Source organism: Anabrus simplex, chromosome 1, assembly GCF_040414725.1.
Source record: "Anabrus simplex isolate iqAnaSimp1 chromosome 1, ASM4041472v1, whole genome shotgun sequence".
Lineage (NCBI taxonomy): Eukaryota > Metazoa > Arthropoda > Insecta > Orthoptera > Tettigoniidae > Anabrus > Anabrus simplex.
The window spans coordinates 1,746,120,017-1,746,136,093 of record NC_090265.1 but is presented as its reverse complement, the minus strand read 5'-3'; the positions used below and the strand labels follow the sequence as shown (position 1 = coordinate 1,746,136,093).

The 16,077-nt window shown below is 38.1% G+C and overlaps 1 protein-coding gene across 2 annotated transcripts in view; it reads left to right on the top strand.

Annotated features, from left to right (window-relative positions):
* LOC136858733 (uncharacterized) overlaps nt 1–15,287 on the top strand; it is a 184,637-nt gene extending 169,350 nt beyond the window's left edge. For both annotated transcript variants that reach the window (XM_067138482.2, XM_067138483.2), the window contains one exon: nt 14,924–15,287. The gene's annotated coding sequence lies outside the window, so the exon portion shown is untranslated. The remainder of the gene's footprint in view (nt 1–14,923) is intronic.
* Nucleotides 15,288–16,077: the final 790 nt, after the last annotated feature.

Below are 16,077 nucleotides of genomic sequence, written 5' to 3'. Positions count from 1 at the left end.
CTTCCTAAACAGAGCACCAGCTTCCCTTATCTAGAAAGCCTGATCACCAATGACAACAGGTGCAGCAAAGAGATCAAAAGGTGAATAGCACTTGCCAAACAGGCATTTAATAATAAGAGAAATCTTTTAATCAGTGCAAATTTAGATTTTGGAATTAGGAATAAAGTTGCGCTTTCTTTTGGATGGAGTGTGCTATTGTATAGCTGTGAATCTTGGACAATCGGAGATCAGGATTGGAAACGACTGGAAGCGTTTGAGATGTGGGTCTGGGGACAAATGCTAAGGATTAAATGGATTGAAAAGAGAACAAACAAAAGCATTCTGCAAGAAATTCAAGGGAAGAGAGAACTGAAGTTAACGATAGAAAGAAGAAAAGCTAAATTCACTGGCCACATCTTACGACACAATACCTTTCTTACCAATCTATTGGAAGGAAAAATCATGGGGATGAAAGGTCAAGGACGACTAAGGACAAAATTCATTCGAGACTTGGCACAGTCTCCATTATGGTTCTTATTATGAAATGAAATGAGGAGCTGAGGACAGGAAAGAATGGTTACATAGACAAGGCATTGCCTTTAGACACTGATGATGTTTAATTGAAAACCATTTAACAGGAATAGTATGATCAGGACATAATATTAAAAGAACAACTTGTTTAATTGAATCAACACCTTGACAATCAATTGTTAACAAAGGCTAATAGATTAGACTCAGTTAATTGCTTATATCTAGGACTGGCTTCACAACCATAATGTCTGTGTTCTCAATATTTCAAAAATATACTTGCCATAACCGTCATTAAATAGTTATTCTTATGAAAAAATATAAATAAATTGTGCCGAAAGCCTACAGTCTAATATCGTGGAACTTGAAAATAGGTGCAATGAGTATGGTATGAAAATTAGCCTCTCGAAGACTAAATTGATGTCAGTAGGTAAGAAATTCAACAGAACTGAATGTCAGATTGGTGATACAAAGCTAGAACAGGTCGATAATTTCAAGTATTTAGGTTGTGTGTTCTCCCAGGATGGTAATATGGTAAGTGAGATTGAATCAAGGTGTCGTAAAGCTAATGCAGTGAGCTCACAGCTGCGATCAACAGTATTCTGTAAGAAGGAAGTCAGCTCCCAGACGAAACTATCTTTATATCGGTCTGTTTTCAGACCAACTTTTCTTTACGGGAGCGAAAGCTGGGTGGATTCAGGATATCTTATTCATAAGTTAGAAGTAACAGACATGAAAGTAGCAAGAATGATTGCTGGTACAAACAGGTGGGAACAATGGCAGGAGGGTACTCAGAATGAGGAGATAAAGGCTAATTTCGGAACGAACTCGATGGATGAAGCTGTACGCATAAACCGCCTTCGGTGGTGGGGTCATGTGAGGCGAATGGAGGAGGATAGGTTACCTAGGAGAATAATGGACTCTGCTATGGAGGGTAAGAGAAGTAGAAGTAGACCAAGACGACGATGGTTAGACTCGGTTTCTAACGATTTAAAGATAAGAGGTATAGAACTAAATGAGGCCACAATACTAGTTGCAAATCGAGGATTGTGGCGACGTTTAGTAAATTCACAGAGGCTTGCAGACTGAACGCTGAAAGGCATAACAGTCTGTAATGATAATGTATGTATGTATGTATGTATGTATGTATGTATGTATGTATGTACTACTCCTATTACTTTAACAAAATTCCACAATTTCTCTGAGACATGTATTTACCCACTCAGTTACAGTATCTATGGAGAATCTTTTATGAATTGTAAGGAATGTAGTGTAATGCACTAACAGATTAGCCTTAGTTATCTGAGGGTTAGATAATTGGGGTTCTACTGTACATCCCTACACACATAGGCTTGGCAGCAGGAAGGGCACCAGGCAGTAAAAATAGGCTTAATCCAAAATGGTACCAATCTCAGGTAATTCAGATAGAGGTGGGAAGAAAAAAAGGAAATATTGATTTCTAATGGCAGGCTATCCTCCCCTGCGAACCATGTGACCTTGCCGTGGTGGGGAGGCTTGCATGTCCCAATGATGCAGATAGCCGAGCTGCAGGTGCAACCATATCGGATGGGTATCTGTTGAGAGACCAGACTAAGGAATGGTTCATCGAACGGGGGGTAGCAGCCTTTCGGAAGTTGCAAGGGCGGCAGTCTGGGTGTGACTGATATGGCCTTGTAAAAAAACTCAACATGGCTTAGCTGTGTTAATAGTGCTATACGGCTGAAAGCAACGGGAAACTACAGTCGTATCTAACTCCCGAGGACATGCAGCTCTCTTTGTATGAATGATGTACTGATAATGGCTTCCTCCCAGGTAAAATATTCCAGAGGTAAACTAGTCCCCCATTTGGATCTCCGGGTGGGGACTACACGAGAGAGGGCGATCATCAGGAAGATGGATACTGACATTCTGCGAGTCGGAGCGTGGAATGTTAAAAGTTTGAATCGTTATGGTAGATTAGAGAATCTGAAAAGGAAGATGGTTAGACTAAAGTTAGATGTAGTTGGTATAAGTCAAGTACGTTGGCAGGAAGAACAGGATTTCTGGTCAGGCGACTACCGAATTATCAACACAAAATCAAACAGGGGAAATGCAGGAGTTGGTTTAATAATGAATAATAGGACAGCGGGTAAGCTACTACGACCAGCATAGTGAAAAAATTATTGTCGTCAAGATAGACACCAAATCAATGCCCACCACAATAGTACAGGTCTATATGCCTACTAGTTCAGCGGATGATGAGGAAACCGAAGGAATATATGAAGAGAGAGAAGATTTAATACAATATGTAAAACGTGACTAGAATCTAATTGTGATGGGGGACTGGAATGCAGTGGTAGGCCAAGGAAGAGGAGGTAATACAGTAGGAGAATTCGGATTGGGACAAAGGAATGAAAGAGGAAGTCGGCTGGTTGAATTCTGCACTGATCATAATTTAGTCCTTGCCAATACTTGGTTCAAACACCACAAACGATGGCTGTATGCGTGGACGAGACCTGGAGACACTGAAAGGTATCAAATAGACTTCATTATGATTAGGCAGAGATTCAGAAACCAGGTGTTGGATTGCAAAACTTTCCCAGGAGCAGATGTGGTCTCTGACCACAACTTGTTGGTCATGAAATGCCATCTGAAGCTGAAGAAATTGAAGAAAGGAAAGAATGCAAAAAGATGGGATGTAGACAAGTTGCATGAAAAGAGGGTGAGGGATTGTTTCAAGGAACATGTTGCACAAGGGCTAAATGAAAAGGCTGAAGGAAACACAATAGAGGAAGAGTGGATAGTCATGAAAAATGAAGTCAGTAGGGCTGCTGAAGAAATGTTAGGAAGGAAGAAAAGATCAACTAAGAATCAGTGGATAACTCAGGAGATACTAGACCTGATTGATGAACAACAAAAATATAAGAATGCTAGAAATGAATACAGGCTATTAAAGAATCAAGTGGATAGAAAGTGCAAGGTAGCTAAGGGAAAATGGCTGAAGGAGAAGTGCAAGGATGTCGAAGGTTGTATGGTCCTAGGAAAGGTATATGCTGCATACAGAAATATCAAGGAAACCTTTGAAGAAAGGAAATCTAGGTGTATGAATATTAAGAGCTCAGATGGAAAGCCATTTCTAGGGAAGGGAAAGAAGACAAAGCAGAAATATGGCAGGAACATATCCAACAGTTGTATCAAGGTAAAGATGTAGATAATTTGGTTTTGGAACAAGAAGCAGCTGATGCTGATGAAATGAGACCCAATTTTGAGGTCAGTTTGATAGAGCTGTGAGCGACCTAAATAGAAACAAGGCACCTGGAATCGATGACATTCCCTCTGAATTACTAACTGCCTTAGGAGAAACCAACATGGCAAGGTTATTCCATTTAGTGAGCAAGATGTATGAGACAGGAGACGTCCCGTCCGATTTTCGGCAGAATGTTGTTATACCTATTCTCAAGAAGGCCGGTGCTGACAAATGTGAAAACTACCGCACCATTAGTTTAGTATCTCATGCCTGCAAAATTTTAACACATATTATTTACAGCAGAATGAAAAAACAAATTTGAAGATCAATTCGGCTAACTTTATGCCTGATCTTAGCAGATCGAATCAAGAAGGACAAGCCCACGTACATGGCATTCGTAGATCTAGAAAAGGCATTCGATAATGTTGATTGGACCAAGCTATTTACGATTCTGAAGGTGAACGGGATCAGATACCGAGAACGAAGAATTATCTACAATCTGTATAAAAATCAGTCTGCAGTGATAGGAATCGAGGGCTTTGAAAAAGAAGCAGCAACCCAGAAAGGAGTGAGGCAAGGCTGCACTTTGTCCCCCCCTCCTTTTCAGTGTTTACATAGAACAGGCAGTAAAGGAAATCAAAGAGGAATATGGAAAGGGAATCACAATCCAAGGAGAGGAATTCAAAACCTTGAGATTTGCCAATATTGTTATTTTATCTGAGACTGCAGAAGATCTCGAGAAGCTGCTGAATAGTATGGACGAAGTCTTGGTTAAGGAGTACAAGATGAAAATAAATAAGTCCAAAACAAAAGGAATGGAGTGCAGTCAAATGAAGACAGGTGATGCAGGAAATATTAGATTAGGAAATGAAGTCTTAAAGGAAGTAGATTAATATTGTTACTTGGTTAGTAAAATAACTAACGATGCAGAAGTAAGGAGGACATAAAATGCAGATTAGCACAAGCAAGGAAGAGCTTTCTTAAGAAAAGAATTTGCTCACTTCAAACATTGATATAGGAATTAGAAAGATGTTTTTGAAGACTTTCGTGTGGAGCGTGGCATTGTATGGAAGTGAAACATGGACGATAACTAGCTCAGAAAGAAAGAGAATAGAAGCTTTTGAAATGTGGTGTTACAGAAGAATGCTGAAGGTAAGATGGAAAGATAGAATCATGAATGAAGAGATACTGAATCGAATTAGCGAGAGGAGATCGATTTGGCTAAATTTGATGAGAAGAAGAGATAGAATGATAGGACATCTTAAGACACTCAGGACTTGTTCAGTTGGTTTTTGAAGGAAGTGTAGGTGGTAAGAACGGTAGGGGTAGACCAAGGTATGAATATGACAAGCAGATTAGAGCAGATGTAGGGTGCAATAGTTACGCAGAAATGAAAAGGTTAGCATGGGATAGGGTGGCATGGAGAGCTGCATCAAACCAGTCTATGGACTGATGTCTCAAACAACAACAACGGAAGGCTATATGCATGATAAAAATGAACGATACAATTGAGTTGTACTGTACTAATTTTTAAAGGATTTAAAATAAGATTTACATGCCTGTTTGATAGATTTTTTAGCACCTGTTTTCCAGGTTTTTAATGACTTTTTGCATTTTTTTGAAGAACCAAACACCCGGTCTCTAATTATAAGTCCCAAGTTCTTGACACAGTTTGCCATTATAACCGGCCACATGCCAGACAAAATATAATTCCATCTCAACAGTGCTATTCTTCCTGCAACTTGTAAGAATACTTCTTTCTTGGATACATTTTACTCTGAAAAGTTGAGTCCCACCTTGAAGTTTGTTCATGAACACAAACAATTTCTCTTCTATAAACCATCCATGAGGATGAATAGCATATATTGAGGTTTGTGGCATATTGACAGAGAGGCAGAGGAACAAGCAAATAGACTGAAAGCTGGGCTGTTGAGGCTCAGATGGTTGAGGCGCGCTAGCCTTCTGACCCCTGCTTGGCAGGTTCGATCCCGGCTGTGGTGGTATTTGAAGGTGCTCATATGTCAGCATCGTGTCAGTAGATTTAATGACATGTAAAAGAACTCTCGCAAGATTAAATTCTGGCACCTCGGCATCTCCGAAAACCATAAAAGTAGATAGTGGAACGTAAAGCCAATATTATTATTATTAGACTGATATTACCTCTTCAGAGCAGCACTATATTCTTTAAGACAAAACATGAATGGACCCAAGGAAATATTAATTAGAAAATTTAAGGTGTTTTATTTGTTTAATGGTAATGACAACCTTCTATCTATAATCTCAGTGTGTTCAAAATAAGTTTGTACATACAGTGGAAAGTAGATGATATTTCCAACATTGTTTGACATGTATAGGTACAGACAAGATGCACCAGGTAAAGGTTATATGACATTCCAAAGATATGACAAAATTCAAGGTAAAAGGTCTGGGAAGGAATAAAGTAACCCTTGTCTCCAAGGAAAACTATTTAATGAGGAAAGCTTTGTTTTATTTGCAACTAACTGAAAACTCAAGAGTGGTTCTCAAATCTGTAGATGCATATATTAACATGACTTTTACTCCAAGGATACTTTTTAACTCTTGAGATCTTCCATCTAATGTACTAAAGAAGATTGTTACTACCTTGTTTCCATTAATCCAAGATGCTCTGTTTCATGCATATTTCTATGTTCTACTCTAAGAGGAACTAACACTTGAACATGTGAAAAAAGAAAAAAAACAAACAAACTGTGAATCAGCAAGCTACAATGCATTAAGCTTAAATAAACAGCAAGCAAGTTTGTAGATTTTTATGACTGTTGACATCATGATCATAGCCAAAGGACATCCATTTTTTGCAGGAATGCAAACCTTCCAAATATTCCACTTTCATTGGCCAGGATTTGAAATGCCATCTTGATGAGAAACCAGCAACAATGTCACCTGGGTACTACATCCCCCTTAAGTTGCAGTAAATAAATACTCCCTAGGAAGCATATCCCATCACAGAATTTGCTAGATTGTTATGTGTACCTTAATTCTATATATAAGCTTTTCATATTAGTCCATGCCATATTCACTAACCAAGGAAAGAGAAAATGGCAGAAAGTATTTACAAAGTTAGCTGATGAGAAAACTTTTAAAATATTGCAGAGCAAAGTTTAATTTCTCAACATTTCACTGAATTGTTAAACTGTTCACAGACTAAGGGCCCTAACAGTATAACGAATCTAATCCTCAAGGACAAGGAATTATTAAATTTGTTTATGTATTGACTAGGAATGATTTGTAATCACTTTGTAAGAGTTATGAAGTCTGTGTTTTGCCTCAGTTTTTAGTCTTGCTTTAATTTAAAACCATAATAGGAAGAGTATGATCATCCAGCTATAATATTAAAAGAAAAAGTTGTTAACTGAATCAATGCCTTGACAATCAAGTGATAGCATTGTTTACAGTCTCTGTTCTCAATATTTCAAAAAACTACTTAAGAGTAACCACCACTAAATAGCTATTTTTATGGAAAAAAGAATTTACTCCTATACACAATGCAGATGTACATTCTCACCCATTAACTTCTGTGTGAATGCTAACCTACCATTTCATAAATAGATATAAGTAACTTGGGTTACCATTTCACCTGGCATCAAAGACTTCAGCAGACTGAAGACCGTGTAGTTAGTTCTCTATAATAATTTCTGCAACACTCTGGGGGGTATTATTCAACGATTTCTCACAAAATCATTTGTGCTATTCTGAAGTCAACACCGATATTTATTGAGAACCATTGAATGAACAATGAGGATAAACTGATCTGGTATATGCAAATTAAATCTGGCAACTGTGAGAAATAACAATCCAAATATTGCTTTCATACAATTGGATGGGAGACAGAGAATGCAGCCATGGTATCCTCTGCCTGTCATATAAGAGGCAACTAAAAAGGGTCACTCCCAAGATTATCTCATCTTGAGAACATGGGTTGGTAACCATGGGGCTTCTAGTTGAATTTAGCATTGCTTTCACTTATGCAAGTCTCCTCCCGTTCATTTTTCTTGTCTGACTGTACTTGGTCAACTCTTGTTCACTTCTGGATCCAATGTATTAGGTTTGCTAGGCCAAGGAAGTTTCATTTTCGTGCTCTTCCTTTTCGTTTGCCAATACCTTCACTCTTCGCAGGATCAAACATCTTCCTTTCTTTCTTCTCATCAGAGTTAAGAAGGGACGGTTACCTAATTGTACTTCTCCTTCCTATAGAGGTTGAGTCAGGTTCCAAACATCTTTTACTGCTCTGTCTCTCTCCCTGTGGGTGGGGTCAGTAGAATAACAACCACGCTATCCCCCGGCTGTTGTAAGAGGCTATTAAAAAGGGACCAAGGGCTCTCAACATGGGAGCGTGGGTTGACACCCATGGTTCCCCTAGCTGAGTCTGGCATTACTTCCACTTACTTGTGCTAGACTCCACGCTTTCATCTTTCCTATCTGACCTCTCTTGGTCAACCCTTGTTCTTTTCTGATCCTAACTGTATTGGCTTTGCAAGACCTAGGGTGTCTTTCATTTTCACGCTCTTTGTGGCTTTTGTCTCTCAGGACGATACCTTCATTTTTCCAAGCGTCCGAGCCCTTCCATTTTTTCACTCTGATTAGTGTTAATAGAGGATGGTTGCTTATCATTAATCATGGCCACAACCACTACTCTCCTTTTCTCATAATTAAAAGGCATCATTAAACCTTTCGGATTTTACTCCAAGATAAATATTTTTATGATCTGCTGTGCAAATTCTAGCCTGGCCTGCATTCTAGGGGTAACAACCTTGCCAGTTACTTGGAGCCCCAGCTTTGGTTCCCAGCCAAGTCAGGGAGTTTTAAATTGATCCGAGGGATGGTTTGAGGTCTGCTCAGGGAACGTGAGAACAGTTGAGGAGCTATCTGATGGTAAGATAGCAGTCTAGAAATTCAAGAACAATGGCTGAGAGGATTTGTCACTCTGACCAATTGTCATGTAGTAATCTGCAGGTCTTTGGCCTGAGCAGTGGTCACCTGATAGATCAAGGCCCATCAGGGCTGTAGTGCCAAGGGAAAACGCTGAATATTTACCTATTCACATCAGACGCTTCCACTGCACACCCTCATTCTTTCAGCCTAATTAATAACTGCACATTTCATTGTGTCTAAATAGTTTTAAACATTTAAAATAATAAGTAGACATAAATACTGTCAGAAGTACAACCTGCACATTTTTTCTACTAAACATGGACTCTAGGGTAAATTTTCTATAAATGATATGCTGGTACAATGTCTTACCTGTCCTAGTCTTTATTTTCCTTACTTCTGTGCGAGCCTTGGAGACTGCCAGCTGTAGTAGGGTCCTCTGTATTCCTATATGTAGATTGGAACCTCACTCTAAGCTTGGGGCTTCCGGATAGCTCAGATGGTAGAGCACCTGTGCGTAAAGAGGGTGGTTGCGTGTTCCAGTTCTAGCCAGGAATTGTGATATTTGTTTACAATTAATATTATTATAATAATGCTCCATTCTATCCTTTTCAACATCAGAGAATTAGGGAATTGAACATTTGGAATATGTTCACACAGTACATACTGATCATTTCCCATCTGAGCAATTTTTAGTTGAATATTAACAGTACCTAACTGGTACTTCCAACATTTTTCTTAAAAATAACACAGCTAAGGGTCGAATTTCTTTACTGCTCTATTGGTTCGCAATCATGCTCAGTAACTTAATTAAATTAATGTAACTACAGCTATCCAATTCTGTTCCGATGATGACGACGTTTTTATGCTTATCGGGATATATATAAATAAAATCATTTCTGCCTGCACTTTGGAAGGTTTTTAAAAATTGGTATTTGTGTGTCAGTCATGTCCAGAATAAAAAGGAAATTCAATTTTTTACATTTACATGTCATGCACGCCACAAGAAAACGGCTGAACAGAATTGAATGAAAACTGGTATTGAAGGTCAGGGGAGAAGACATTACAACCTAGGCTATAAATAATTTTATAGACACAATGAAATAGTTTAGGGGAAGCTCTAAAAATTCATTTTCAAATATATCCGTTAATACCGGTTAGCCAACCAGGCTAAGTCCAATAGATACCTGAATCTCAAAGTCAGAGTTAGCAAAATCTCAAGAGACATTAACTTCTTGAAAGAGTGCTTGAAAAGTGGATTAGTACCCAAATTTCTAAAACACCTACAAAGAAAAAACATTCCCTTTTCAAAAATCAACAATACTCAACAAAAGATTAACAAAATCTGGTTAAAGAGTGAGATCAAGTCTCTTTATAAAAAGAAATTGCTCCTGAACCTACAACTATAAGAAACTCAAATGGAAGTCTCCCAAAGCATGCCCCCATTAGAATGGGATTCATATTTAAGATTCGTGAACAACAAAGTGATGGATGTTTTAAACAAAAAACAAGAAACACTAGACAAAAAACTAGCTACTCTAAAAGACACTAAGCAGAAATCAACCAAACCTCCCAAAAAAACGAACACACATACTTCGCTACTAGGCAACACCCCTGCAACTATAAACTTCCACTGTTTTATTAAACAAGGTCGACTACGTCAATAAAACAGAACTTTTCTTTTCCGACAATATCTACACTATAGTGAGCAAAAACCCCACACCAAAAATTCAGCGCGACAAAGATTTTGTTGAAAAATTCATCATTCCTTTTGCAAGAGCAAGCATATCATAAACTTACTATCATGAATCCTAAACTACCAACTGCAAAACCATTACCCAATATCCATAAAAAAGAAGTTCCCGTGCGCCCTATTATAAACAGCAGAAACAGTCCCACATATAAAATCTCAAGATTTTTACACTATTTTCTTAACAAACATTTTAAATTCAACAATGAAGCATACGTAAAAAATTCCATTGACTTCTGCGAAAAATTAACTCAATTTAAACTACAACCCAACCATATAATGGTCTCATATGACATCACTAATATGTACTCAAACATTTCTATTAATGATACTATAAATATTATCAAAAAGAACCGTACCAAACACAGTAATTTAAGCAAATTTGAAATAAATGACTTTATCAAATGTTGAGCTTTGTTTTGAACAACAACTACTTCACTTTTAACAACAAAATCTACCATCAAAAAGGACTGGCAATGGGAGATCCCATTTCGGGCATTTTAGCTAACATTTTCATGGATAATCTAGAGGCTAACAAAACTGTAGACAAAATCAACGTCTCCATCTATGGATAAGGTTTGTTGATGACACGTTTGCCATCATTGACAAACGGCAGAACAACAGCAACAGCATTTTAGAATTTCTTAATGGACTCAACAATAACATTACCTTCACAAAAGAAGATGAAACCAACAACTCCTTAAATTTCCTGGATGTAACCATAAATAGAACCCATAATAAATTCAAATTCCAAATCTATAGAAAACCCACTTTTGCCCCTCTGACTATAAAAAAAAGAATCTATGCACCCGCATTCTCACAAATTAGCAACCTTCTACAGCTTAATCCATAGAGCATTCAAAATTCCTCTTTCCAACGACAACCGAAAAAAAGAACTACAATATATTAAAGAACTAGCGAAACTTAACGGCTACAAACCAAACACAGTTAATAAAATTATAAACAAAATCAAATTGAAAACTGCTACTAACCTAACCCCTGAAAGACCAAAAAAAAAAATTTTGCTGCCTTCACCTTCACTAATCCGGCTCTTTACCAAATCACCAACCCAATCAAGAAACAGGACATCAGCATTGCATTCAAAACCCGCAATACAAACAGAAATATATTCTTTAACTCCCATACAGTAAATTCAACACACGACAGATACTCTAATTCAGGAATTTATAGACTCAAATGCACCCAATGTGAATTTTCTTATGTCGGGCAAACTGGACGCAGCTTTCAAACAAGATATTTAGAGCATTACAACGCATCTAAGCACAACAAACACTCCGCTATGAGTAACCATATGAAAGAAACGGGACATAACTTCACCACTATAGACCAGGACCTTCAAATCTTAAAGATCATCAACAAAGGTAGTCTAATGACTGAATTTGAAAGCACCTACATCCTTTTAGACCAACACTTCAAAAAAAAAAAAAAAAAAAAAATCTAAATGACACCGCAGAAACAAAGAGCCCAGTCACAGAACAAATTCCTAACTTATTGTCATCTCTAAACATAAACAATAACAATTTTTTTAACATCTTCAATTATAAATCCAACAATAACCCAACTCACTCCCTGCCAACAATGACACACCCTTACAATACGAGAAGCAGAAATAAAGCAACTGTTCAGACCACCTCACACAAGCAACACAACAGGACCTCCTCGTAACGTCTAAAGGGTAAGTTTCAAGAACATTAAATCTACTAACTAATAACTTACTTACTTAATCCGGTCCTCTTGTACCATAAGGTGTCGAGGATACGAGAGATCTCCATCTACTCCTATCAGCAGTCCGGTGTATCTCTCGTTTTGACTTTTCATGAGAATTATTTCGGGCATGTGAGATATGGGCCCACAGTGCCTATAGGGCAGTGAGGGGGCTGCCCTCTTTTGGCCTCTGCCCCTGCCATGCTGCAACTTCAGGACTGGTGGTGTTCTCATTCCCTACTCCCTGAGACAAAGATTTTCTTCCTTCAGGACCTACAGCTGAAGGTCTGTCATTTAGTCTGGCCCCTCATCCTCGACCTTACCGGCAAGGGTGACCCTGCCAGGAGCCGAAGCTCCCGCCGGCATCGCTCTCGGGATCACTGAGGCACGCAAGCCTCCCCACCACGTCAAGGTACCAGACCATGGGGGAGGACTAACTAATAAACCATCCTAATATAGCACTCTCACACTTTTTTTTTGTTTTTTTTGTTTTTTTTGTTTTATTCCACAGACTTTAATGCACCCACCAGCTACACACTACATCCAGAAACCAGTGAACTGCTCTTCAATCCACACTGAATAACTTCAAAAAGCTCCAACAAAACAACATACAAAAAGTTTATATGGTTATGTAATAATCTGTTATCTAACAAAACTTGATCAAACTCTCTAACAGATTTCTTGCCATCCACTTTAAGGCACCTCACCTTAATACTGATACTCATTCTTCTAGAAGTGAGGTTGACTACAAAATATTTAGACCTTCCCAAAAAAAAAAAACAACAACATATAAGCTGAACGTGTTTAATGTCCTACAAATATAAAAAGAAATATTTAAATGCTATGACTTCAATAGACTACAATACCATATCAGTATCAGCATTATCTCCATTCGACAAGACATGAGTAAGACATCCCATTGAAACTTCAAGACAAGATCGACCAGTTCAGTTCCAAAACGTAACATAAGTTTGTATACATTAGTGTAAATTGTGTAAAAAATAGTTTTAAGAATAGTTCTAGCACAAGTTAATCTCCAATAAGTTGTAAAAATGTACAGATGGTTTAAACCCATGTATCATGCCGTTCTCATTACTAACTCCTGAACGTTGACAGTTAATATTATCTCCATTAAATGTGAACAAGATTTGGACATCACATTAGTACTTTAAAACATGGATGGCTTGATCACTCCATTGCAATTGTTATGTAAATAATATTTACTACGATTAATCCTAATATAGCATCCACTCAGAGCTCTGACTTGGAGATAGAATTCATAGCTGATGATGCCTGCAATGCCAGGCGAAACATGTACCATACTCAAACTTAATGTAATGACATTGTTATAGTCATAAAGACTTGACTAGTATTGAATAGGTGGTTTCAATAAATTAATTGTTTAACATTTATTAATTACTGATAAATGCATAAAAAATAAAAAGAATTGTAGATTTTTTTTTCCAATTTTATGCACAGTACAATTCCATTTTATACTAAATAATAATGGAAATAGTTATGACTTCATAAGTACTTATTTCCTGCATCCTATTGTTGTTAATGTTAATTTTACTGAGGAATCCTTTGTAACAAGGAGAGGAGGAATAGCAACATCTGATCTTACATGCCTCATTGCATTGATGAGATTATCCTGGATGCAGAACCTTCCACAGTGGTTTGACATTCACAACATGGCAACCTTGATATGGGGAACTCAAAACAGGAAAACTTAATGCGTGATGGTCGTCAACCTTCTGTCAGAAGACTGCATCAGCAGTAGAAAGTTACTAGTTCCGATACTTGAACTATTGTCTGTCCCAAAGCAGGCTATTATCAGATGTCTGTGTGACTTGTGAACTACGGGAGTTATCTCACCGAGTGGAACAGCCGGTCTGAATATGGGCAGGGAGGAGCTGGGGAGTTGGATAACTTACTTTCTTATCTTGCCATTCCTCTGGATCATACACATTCTAATAACTAATGGTACTAGCTGCCTCTGTGGATCAGTGGTAGAGTGTCGGCCTCCAGATCCCAAGATAGCGGGTTCAAACCCGGCAGAGGTAGTCAGATTTTTGAAGGGCGGAAAAAAGTCCATTCGACACTCCATGTCGTACGATGTCGGCATGTAAAAGATCTCTGGTGACACAACCAAATTCATTAAATCTCAGCCATAGACGCCCAAGAGAGTTTCGGTTTACTCGGTCTGCCATCTAGTGGGCCTAGAGTAAAACGGAACGTCCATATTGACGAGCAGACAGCCAGATGGCGTCAAATTGAAATGTCTGCACACGGTAGCTGAGGCCATATGATTATTATTATTTTACTAATGGTACTTGATGAATTGGTCCTTCATAGAGTTTGAGCTATTCACTCTATGCTATGGAGACAGTGATAGGAACGAGGAGCTTACACACTGAACAGAGCACTTAAAGTTACTCAGTGCCACCTGCAATGTGTTTCACACCTACACTGTTCTCACTTTGAGATTAAAAGTTTACTTATAAAGGAGCCTGTCCTTTTATAGACAGATTGCCATGTACATACTTCCACTTCAACTGCAAATCAGATTGCTTTTCTCCCTTTACCTGAACCATCTACATGGCAAACCTGTCGAAGACAGGTACAATAGCTAGTTTTGAATTAATGTTAAATTTTGAGTTATTCTTATTCTCGTTCTGATGTATGTATGGACATAATTACAAACGTTTCTAAGAAAATGATTTGTTTTACAAAGTTCAGGACTGCTGCAAGGTACTGTTTAATGATGGACATGTTTAATGGGAATATGGAAATGCTTTATGTTTCAGACACAGAGTAGAGTGAATGCAGCAAAGTGGAGGCTCTGAGACGTTTTAGAGTGGCATAATATGGGGCCAGGGCCACTGTTCACTTCCTCTGGTCATTCAGAGCAGTCTCAAGACTCCTCAATACTGCAACAATTTCCCAGCATTTCGGAGAACTATTGTCTCATGGACGATAGCTTCCATTTACATCATCCATATATTGTTGATATCTGCCTTTGCAATACTGGAGTCTAAGCCTCAGATTTCTGTGACCTACAAATTCTCTGAATATGCATGCCATTATGTCCTAAAAAATACCCAAATATGATCTAAAAACTTGGATATATGATACAAAAGAAATTAAATATTGCCCAAAATTTGCTTAGAAAACCAGCAGCAAGCTGACAATATTCCTAAAATTGTTTTATTCTTCTTGTGTTCTGACAACCTACTGCTCGCAAAACCCCGTTATCAAATTTCACTTAACCATAAAATATTTCTAAGGAAAGAAAATCCAGAATAACTAGATGCAGACAAAATTACTAGGTATTATCAGCACAAAATATGTGGATAATATTTGTACAACGGCTATTATTATATAACCAAAAATAAGCCTTTATACCATAGTTTTGGTCAAATACCGTATAATTTTTTAAAAATGATAAAATATAGTATGATATGCATTTATCATCTTAGCTGGCTCCTTGGCTGAATGGCCAGTGCAGTCACCTCTGGTTCAGAGGACCCTGGGTTCGATTCCTGTATGGGTCGGGGATTTTAATCTTAAATGGTTATTTCCCTTGGCTCTGGGTCAGGGAGTCTGTTCCATCTTCAACATCCTTGAACTCATTCACCAGGCCTAACACTATCCTTCACCACAATAACACGCAGATACCGCCTACCCTCGTCGGAGGGTCTGCCTTACAAGGGCTGCGCCAGGCTAGTAATACCCCCTAAATTATTTATCATCTTCTACTGTTGTTCCCCACATTCTGGTGGGGATGTGTTTGCAAACTGTATCGCATGTGCAAATTTGGCCCTGTTATGTCTGGATGATCTTCCCGATGCCAACACCATATGGAAGGAAGTATTCACTACTATGTGTTTCTGCAGTGGTTGGTAGTGTGTTATGTTCATATGAAGAGAAGTGTATTTGATCAAACACAAACATCCAGTAG